The following is a 9,278-nucleotide window of genomic DNA, read 5'->3' as shown; positions in this document are numbered from 1 at the left end:
TTTTAATATAATCAGGAGGAGAGATGAAAAGAACAATGACAATTTTGATGGACGTTGGTCTATGATGTTTAACATGATTATCGAGAGTCTTAATTTGAGAGAAATAGAACTCATCGGTAGACAGTTTACATGGGCCAGCTCGTTACCCATTCCGACTTATGAAAAGTTGGATAGGGTACTTCCAGTGTGGAGTGGGAACAAAAGTATCCGTTGGTGTCGGTCCATGCGATGTAGAGAGCGATCTCGGATCATACACCACTTCTATTAGACTCGGGTGAGGCTACCCATGTGGCAAATAAAAATACCTTCTCCTTCGAACAAAGCTGGTTCGAGAGAGAAGGGTTTTTGGAGATCATTGCACACGAATGGGCTAAGACGGTTAGTGGAAGGACGCCTTTTGAGAGATGGCAAAATAAAATTAGACATCTCCGACAGTTTTTGAGAGATTGGGCCAGAAATGAGAGTGGGATTTACAAACAAGAAAAAGAGCGTCTTACTCAATTAATTGAGGCACTAGACTTAAAGGCTGAAGACACTCTTCTTTCTGTTAATGACCGAAGAACCAAGTCCGAGGCTGGGAAAGGTCTACGATCTCTCTTGAGAGAAGAGGAGCTCAAGTGGGTATTGCGTGCTAAAACGCTTAAGGTTGTCCAAGGGGACGACAATAAACAATTCTTCCATATGGTTGCAAATGGTAAACATAGGAAGAAGAAAATCATACAGCTTGAACAGGACGAGGGGACAATAGTGGGGCATGAAAAACTGAAAGCGTATATCTCTAATTATTATAAGCAACTTTTTGGACACCCCCCCCCAATACAAGTACGGTGACACTTGATGAATCTGTGATTGATGATGTACCTCAATTACAGGCAGCGGAGAGTGATATCCTCTCTGCACTATTTACTGAAAAAGAGGTTCTTCATGCAATATCACAAATGAAGCGGAATAAGGCACCGGGACCAGATGGGTTTCCAGCCGAATTCTATAAGAAATGTTGGCATATTATTAAAGATGATCTTATGCCTATGTTTCACGATTTTTTCAACGGTCATTTAGAGTTGTTTCATCTTAACTTTGGTACGATAGCGCTGCTACCTAAGAAAGATGAGGCAGTTCAGATCGAACAATTCCGGCCCATATGTCTGCTGAACATGAGTTTCAAAATTTTCACAAAGGTTGGAACCAATAGATTGACACAAATTGCTCATTCAGTGATCCAACCAAGCCAGACAGCGCTCATGTCGGGGCGACACATACTGGAAGGGGTGGTCGTTGTGCATGAAACGCTTCATGAGATCCACTCGAAGAAACAGGATGGGGTTATCTTCAAAGTGGATTTTGAGAAGGTGTATGACAAAGTAAAGTGGCCTTTTCTTCAGCAGGCAATGCGCATGAAAGGTTTTAGTGAATCCTGGAGGAACCAGTGGATACCCAAGTCCAGAAGGGTAGTGTCGGAATCAAGGTGAACGATGATATCGGTCACTATTTTCAAACACATAAGGGGTTGAGACAAGGGGATTCCATGTCTCCTCTTCTGTTCAATATTGTGGCAGATATGTTGGCCGTCATTATTGGTAGGGCCAAGCAGCATGGCCATGTAGAGGGGTTAGTTCCTCATCTAGTCGATTGAGGAGTATCCATTTTACAGTATGTTGATGACACTATCCTATTCATGGAACATGACATGGCTAAGGCACGTAATATGAAACTTATCTTATGTCTCTTCGAACAATTGTCTGGCTTAAAAATTAATTTTTGTAAGAGTGAGTTGTTCTGCTTTGGGAAAGCCAAAGACGAGGAGCACACTTATAGATAATTGTTCGGATCTGAATTAGGTGCTTTACCATTCAGTTACTTGGTATATCGATCCATCACCGTAAGCTATCCAATAAAGAATGGAAGTGTATTGAAGAACGAATTGAAAAAACTTAGCTCCTGGAAGGGCAAGCTTATGTCATATGGAGGTCGGCTAGTCCTCATTAACTCAGTGCTGACTAGTATGCCGATGTTTCTACTTTCGTTCTTCGAAATTCCGAAAGGGGTTTAGAAGCGACTTGATTTCTTTAGATCTCGTTTCTTCTGGTAGTCTAATGAGGCCAAGAGGAAATACTGTCTAGCACGATGGGATATCCTTTGCCGACCTAAAGACCAAGGGGGTCCCGGTATTGAGAACTTAGAAATTAAGAATAAATGTCTTATGAGCAAATGGTTATACAGGCTAGAGACATAGCCGGAGGGTATGTGATCACAAATCCTGCGCAATAAGTATTTACACTCGAAAACACTAGACCAGGTTACCATGAGATCGACTGACTCACCATTCTGGAAGGGACTTATGAGAACGAAGGACTTGTTCTTTCGTAGGGTCAAATTCTTGGTTGGCAATGGGATGTCAACAAGATTTTGGGAGGATACGTGGTTGGGAGAGACGCCTTGGCCGTCCAATATCCTACCCTTTATAATATTGTGCAACGTAAGAAGGATTACATAGGCACGGTCCTTCAAACTATTCCCTTGAACATCCAGTTCAGACGTGTGTTAGTTGGTGAGAGATGGACTGCCTAGATGCATTTGGTTCGGAGACTGATAGAAGTTCAACTCTTCGACTAGCCGGATACAACACAATGGAAGTTAACTAAGAATGGGATTTTTACGGTGAAATCATTCTATACGGATTTGATTAATTCTGGCCCCCTCTCAAGGTCGTTGCACATCTGGAAGGTTAAGGTTCCTTTGCGTATTAAAATCTTTATGTGGTTTGTCCACAAGCAAGTGATACTCACAAAGGACAACTTAAATTAAAGGCGATGGGTAGGAAGTTTGCGGTGCTGTTTTTGTGATCATGATGAAACAATACAACACTTATTTCTTGAATGCCCACTTGCCAAGCTACTTTGGAGAACGATTTGTATAGCTTTCAACATTAATCCTCTAGTCGATATTGCGTCATTGTTTGGGACGTGGTTAGCTGGGGTTGAACAGATTACTTCAGCCCGTATTCGGATTCGGATATGTGCGCTATTATGGGCTATATGGAACTGCAGGAATGATATGATTTTTAACAGGTCATCTTCAGAGCTACAGCTTGGATCTGTACGTGGTCCTTACTCACTCCTATGGACTCCAGGGAGCCTTTGGTTACTGGGTGCAACCAATGGGAGATGGTAGCTCTGGTTATTTTCAACCGGTTCAGATGGTGCTCGCATAACAGGATAGGAGTCTAGGGAGCTTATCCTTCTTATTACCGTATCGGTTGCCTTTGTCAGCATGTAATTTTCTTTTTTACTTTGCTCTGCTCCGTTTGCGAGCTGTACGACTTTTATGACGATACTTTGTGGATTTTTAATAAGATGGCTGCATGCATCTTCATGATGCAAAGGCCGGGGGCATGCCTCCATTTTCAAAAAAATGGTCATCATTGGTTGAAACCAACAATGGTGATGTTTAATTGTCACTCATTTCACGTGGGACGCTGGCTTGGAGCACCACTTCATTGTTATAGTTGCTACACTACACCTAGTGACATCATATTGGTGGATAACCACTCTTGAAAATTATTTCTTTGAAAAAAATCCATTTTAAAGCCAGTTCATTCAGCATTAATGATTCTGACCCAATTTAAATAGATTGTGGTTGCCTGCATAGACTGATGTGCATTGAGGGTGGGGAGGGTGAGAATGGTAGGTTACCATTGCATTAGTAGACATATGGTATTGTGAGCATTCTCACAATGTGACATTTGTCTTTCCTCCACTGAAAATATGAAATACATGAGAAGTTCCAGGTTGATTATCGACCATTGGTACTTCAATCTATTTACGAATTTACAAGTTTTCTAATTTTATTATATAACACAAAAGAGAGACTTTTTTCTTAGAAAAAGCAGGTGAGCGACACATATGTAATATTTAACAATAGTAGGTGTTAACTTTATAATGTTCAGCATATACCACCAATTAAACTATATGTGGCCTTTTCCTTTTGTGATGAACTTTGCGTCCAGTTCAGTGCATGGCCTTCTTCAAGGATACCAAGATGATGGGGTACTTTGCCTTCACTTTCTCCAGATGCTTTGCAACGACAGAAGCATACACTGCAAACAACTCCTCAATAGTGTCATATCCAAAGTGGTCTACTATGAGCGGCTCCAACACGGCCCTTATGCACTTGGCCACATTTGCCCCGCTGCTAGCACAGTCTAGTACCGCATCACTGTCTGAGTCGTCCTGAGGATCCCAGTTGGATTCAAAGAGTCTGACATGCTCTATATCAAAGAGCTTACTCTCATTGATCAACGCCTTCACCTCTTTCACCGATGGAGCATAGTATATGGCAGGTTGAATGAGTCCAACTTGTCCTTCTCCACACGGCCCTATCATCCAACCCAATAATATTTTAGATAAGAGTGTACGGAATGAGAACCCTTATTTTGTAGAGACGTTTTCCTTTATTTTTTATCATTGAAATCGAATGTAATTATTGTATTAATTTGCACATGAATTCTTTTGTCCTCACTTTTAAATGTCACTTGCCAGTTTTCTTTTCCTTTTATGAGAATGTGTAATTCCACTTTGTATGGTCCTCATGCGATAATATATGTCACTTTGTCTTACATGGATAAAATTTTGTTCATGGAAAGTTGCCATGCTAGAATGAATTAACTTAGGAGCATAAATCAAGTTACATAAACAATTATAAGTTTGTTAGTACAAAGTAACATGGTGTAATCATTACTAGCAAACAAAGAAAATAATTGATGTAACCAACATGTACGTACGGACCTTTAACCGGAGAGATTTGGCAACCAATTCAAATAAGGTGCTAACGTCCCCATGCATCATCATCTCTTCACTCTTTCGCCCAAGAAATGTTACCAACATTGGTCCTCCATTGACAAGCTCTCTGGAGCGCATTTTTTTTTCGAAAAGGAGGCTTACCCCCGGCCTCTGCATCTCTTGATGCACACAGCCATTTATTAAAAAAGTTGCCCGAAGGTTCCAACAAGAAGTCTCAAAAATAAACAAAGGTCTTAGTAATGAAAGAAATGCCACAGGCGGCCAAAAAAATAAAATCACAACCGGCGCCCAAAGACTAGGAGACTAAACGCCTATCCTATTAGTGGATCGCCATCCAAACCGGTTGTATGTATCCCGTGCAACCATCTTCCATCGGCTGCACCGAATATCCATATGCTCCCTGTGGTCTGCACGGCTGAGTAATGACCACATACGGATCCAAGTAGACGCTCTGAAGATGACCTGCAAAAAATTAGTGATGGTTTGTCTGTTAAAGGCAATGTCATTGCGACAATTCCACAAAGACCAAAGTAATGCACATGGTCCCACTCGGATATGCGCCGCAGACTTTGGCTCCACTCCAGCCAACCAGTTATCAAACAAATGTGATATCGTGAGAGGTGGAGTTATATTGAAGCTAACATGAATAGTTCGCCAAAGCAGTTTAGCAAGTGGACAATTGATAAATAGATGCTCTATTGTTTCATCCTGATCACAAAAGCAACATCTTTTACTTCCTTCCCAGTTACGCTTAGCTAAATTATCTTTAGTGAGAATGACACCCTTATGCACAAACCACATAAAAACTTTTATCTTCAAGGAACTACTCAAAGTTCATTTTGAATTGCTCTTGGAACAGCTTAATCACAATAGGTGGGGTAGTCTTTCCAATGTAGATGTTGCCTTCGTTCAAGTGAGTACAGTTCGAGAGTTCCTCTGGGACCTAGGTAATTAAGTATCATAGCATTATTATTAAAGTAGTCAAACGACAGGAGTAGTAGAAAAATGAAGTGGTTTAGATCGCTAACTAGTGACTTGTATCTTGGCCATTGTTATTACTATGCAAGAACATCGACTTATTCTCTGCATTTCAATTTACGTTGCATATTATTTTTTGTGTTCTAATTTTATTACTTCGCCTAGTAGGGCGACGGCTAAGGCGTAGCAAGCATGAGCATATTATTTCAATTTATTCATGTTGCCATGTGAACTTTCCACATATGCATATTCCATAGTTTTGCAAATATGGCGACAAAATTTTCCGATCAGCGACCATTCTCTATAATTTAATAGTATGCCTTGCATACTTGCATGCATTCACTAAAAAACATTGTGCCCTTCAGATACACTAGTAGAAAAAGGGGAAATTGTCCCGGTTCGTAAGGGCCTTTAGTCCCGGTTCATGAACCGGGACTAATGGGTCGTTACTAATACCCCCCCTTTAATCCCGGTTCAAACACGAACCAGGACAGATGTGCCTCCACGTGGCCGGTGCGCCGAGCCCAGGCAGGGGGGCCTTTGGTCCCGGTTGGTGGCACCAACCGGGACCAAAAGGAGATGTTTTTTTTATAAAAAAAGTGGCTGCTTTAGGGGTTTTGGGGGTTGTTTTTAGGTTGTTATTAGCTAGCTAATAGAGAGAAGTGTCCTCTCTTATATCTTCGTCCTTGGTTTACCACTGCTGCTATGTTCATTTCGCCCGCTGCATGCTCGCATCATACAACATCATATATAATAACAAGTCCTACTAATCATGCATCATATGCATCATACAACTTCTACTCGTTATTAATAATAAGTCATACGATCATCATCCTCATAGTCATCGAACCCAACCCTACATATAATTGTTCTTAGCACATGATCATCAGTATCAGGTAGGACCTAAACACTCTTAAGGTAAAATAGCATAAAATAATATAGACCCTGACTCTCCATTATGAAGAATGGAGATCATCCTATCTCCAATTTTTGCGCTTCGCTGCCTTTTGCTTCCAAGAAGCTCCTTACGACTGTCCATACATTTTTTCCATTCTTTGATTGTCATGTCTCCACTTCTTTTAGAAATCCGGTATGGACAGTTCAGATTCGTAGGAAGACCTGGTTGTATGTTCAAAACATGAAGGGTACCGTGCGTATACATCAGATGAGGCACACAATCATTCGGGATTATCTATTGAAAAAATAGTAATAACTTCGTAGTTAGCAATGATGTACTAGTTTTAGAAGTGTGCAAAAAGATGCACGGATGTCGTAATAGTAAAAACTCTTACCAGGGTATCTCCATGGTGGTTACCATAGTTCAACACGTGCACTAGTGGCACGTATTGACCATAATGTTGAGGAGTTCGGTTGTAGACATTGTAATTCTCAAGATCAGTACAAAATGCGATCAGATAATTTTTCTCCCTATAAGTTAATTCGGAGCCATCGGTGTAGTGGGTTTTGTCTACCATCTTCCGCACATTCTTTGAAGAATGAAAATAACTTTCAATGGAAATAAGATGTCAACTATTTTGAAATAAACAATATAAATTACTTAATAACTATGTTAAGCTCACATGGGGGAAGAATTGGAGGTGTATCCACAAGGACCCAAATCGAAGGTCTCTCTTGCTCGATTGTAGGATCACCAAGATCCATAGTGACAAGCATACCCTCATCAAAACCATACATCTTGCAAAGTGCTTCCCAATTTTTGCAACCAAAATGGGTTACACTCTCAGCATTGTACAGCTTACTTGAAAATCCACACCATGATGGGTACTTAGGATAATTTTTTTGGTTTCCATACTTTCATGGTCTTCAAAACCCATCCTCTCCAAGACATAGCGTCTTGCATAGCATGGGATAAGCTAGTCGAATTGGAAAAGATAAAAAATACACGTTAAAATAGTTGAAGTCGTGCTTAATTACGAAAAAAACTATTGTCGTCGTTGCGTACCGTATGAACATCGAAGGTCTCCTCGAGCTTAATGCTGAAGAGCAAATCTTCGTCCAGCTCAATGAACCTGTCGCACATACCTCGGTCGTCGTGACACCAGTCGCACTCCCCAGGACGGTTTTCGTCATCCGAGTACGACATTTCCGGCCTATGTTCATAATTCAAATATTAAACTAGATCATTATTATTAATCGCGGGTTGACTATCGGTGATGTACGTAGCTCCTCCTTTCATTCCCGAGTGCATTATTACACCAAATTGTCTAGCACATGGGAATGAAGGAGAACTTTTCCAATATGAGCATTCAATAAGCAAAACCAAATCATAAAATAAAGTAGTATTCAAATTAGCATGCATTCAATAATTATAAGCAAAAGTACATCATCTCTTGGTGTCCGTACATCGTCGAATATTATTACTAATATAGCATCACTAATACAACTAGAACCGTAGCGCCCGACGGGTATCATCGCGGGCGGTGGACAACCAAAGATAAGGAACCATCACAGGATCATAGCTCCAGTGAGATCCCTGAAGAACCTGCCAGGTATTGTCGAACCTGCCCTCCAATGCAACCATGTAGCGATGGACATGCTCGTCCTCCTCGCTGACACAGTTACGTACCACCTCCGCGGTGTCCGGAAGCCTCGGCACCGTCACTAGCCCACGCGACCGACACCAAACAAGGATCGGGTCAACAATGGGCTGCCTCCTCACTAACCTACGTCCCCCGGAAGGTAGCACCTCCCAATACCAGCCCGGCGGAGCCCAATCCCGAACATGGCCCTGATCAAGGAGGCCTCCACCGCCGAGTCGACGATGACGAGGATGCGGGATAGGCATCGCCGACGTTGATGCGGGAACTAATTCTATATATAGTTAAATAAAGCAGTTTTATTAATTAAATCAACTAGCTAGTTCAACTACTAAACACTTACTAAAAACAAACTACTTCTATATATAGTAAAATAAAGTAGTTTATTAAATCAACTAGCTAGTTCAACTATATATGAAGCACTTACTATAAATAAAATAAAGTAGTACTTACTAAAAATAAACTAGTATTTTTCTAACTAATTATATTAAACACTTTCTCTTCTTATTTTTTTCCTTTTTCTAAATACTATGAACAAAAAAATCATTAAAATTCTATGAACAAAATTACAACAGAAAAAAATCATAAAAATTCTATGAACAGAAAAAAATCATAAAAATTTGACATATTCGATCTTTGCATATATATGAACATACAAACATGCATATTCAACAATAATATCACCAAAAAAAATCTATTAACAGAAAAAAAATCTAACACAATATGATCAAATTAATTACACAATATGAAAAAAAATCTAACAGAAAAATCCATGAACTACACATCTAAATTACTACACATCTAGCAAAAAAATCTATGAACTACAAAAAAACTAAAAAATCTAACAAAATCTAACAAAAATCATAAAAAGTTGCTCACGGCGCGGGGCGGCGACGGCGACGGCGACGGCAAGGTGCGGCGCGGGGCGGCGACGGCGTCGGGG

The 9,278-nt window shown here is 40.5% G+C and overlaps 1 pseudogene; it reads right to left on the bottom strand.

Moving 5' to 3' along the window:
- Positions 1-4,007: 4,007 nt before the first annotated feature.
- LOC119336729 overlaps positions 4,008-9,278 on the bottom strand; it is a 24,210-nt pseudogene continuing 18,939 nt past the window's right edge.

The sequence above is a fragment of the Triticum dicoccoides genome, chromosome 7B, assembly GCF_002162155.2.
Source record: "Triticum dicoccoides isolate Atlit2015 ecotype Zavitan chromosome 7B, WEW_v2.0, whole genome shotgun sequence".
In the NCBI taxonomy this organism is placed as follows: Eukaryota; Viridiplantae; Streptophyta; class Magnoliopsida; order Poales; family Poaceae; genus Triticum; species Triticum dicoccoides.
This window is presented reverse-complemented; position numbering and strand designations above follow the sequence as displayed.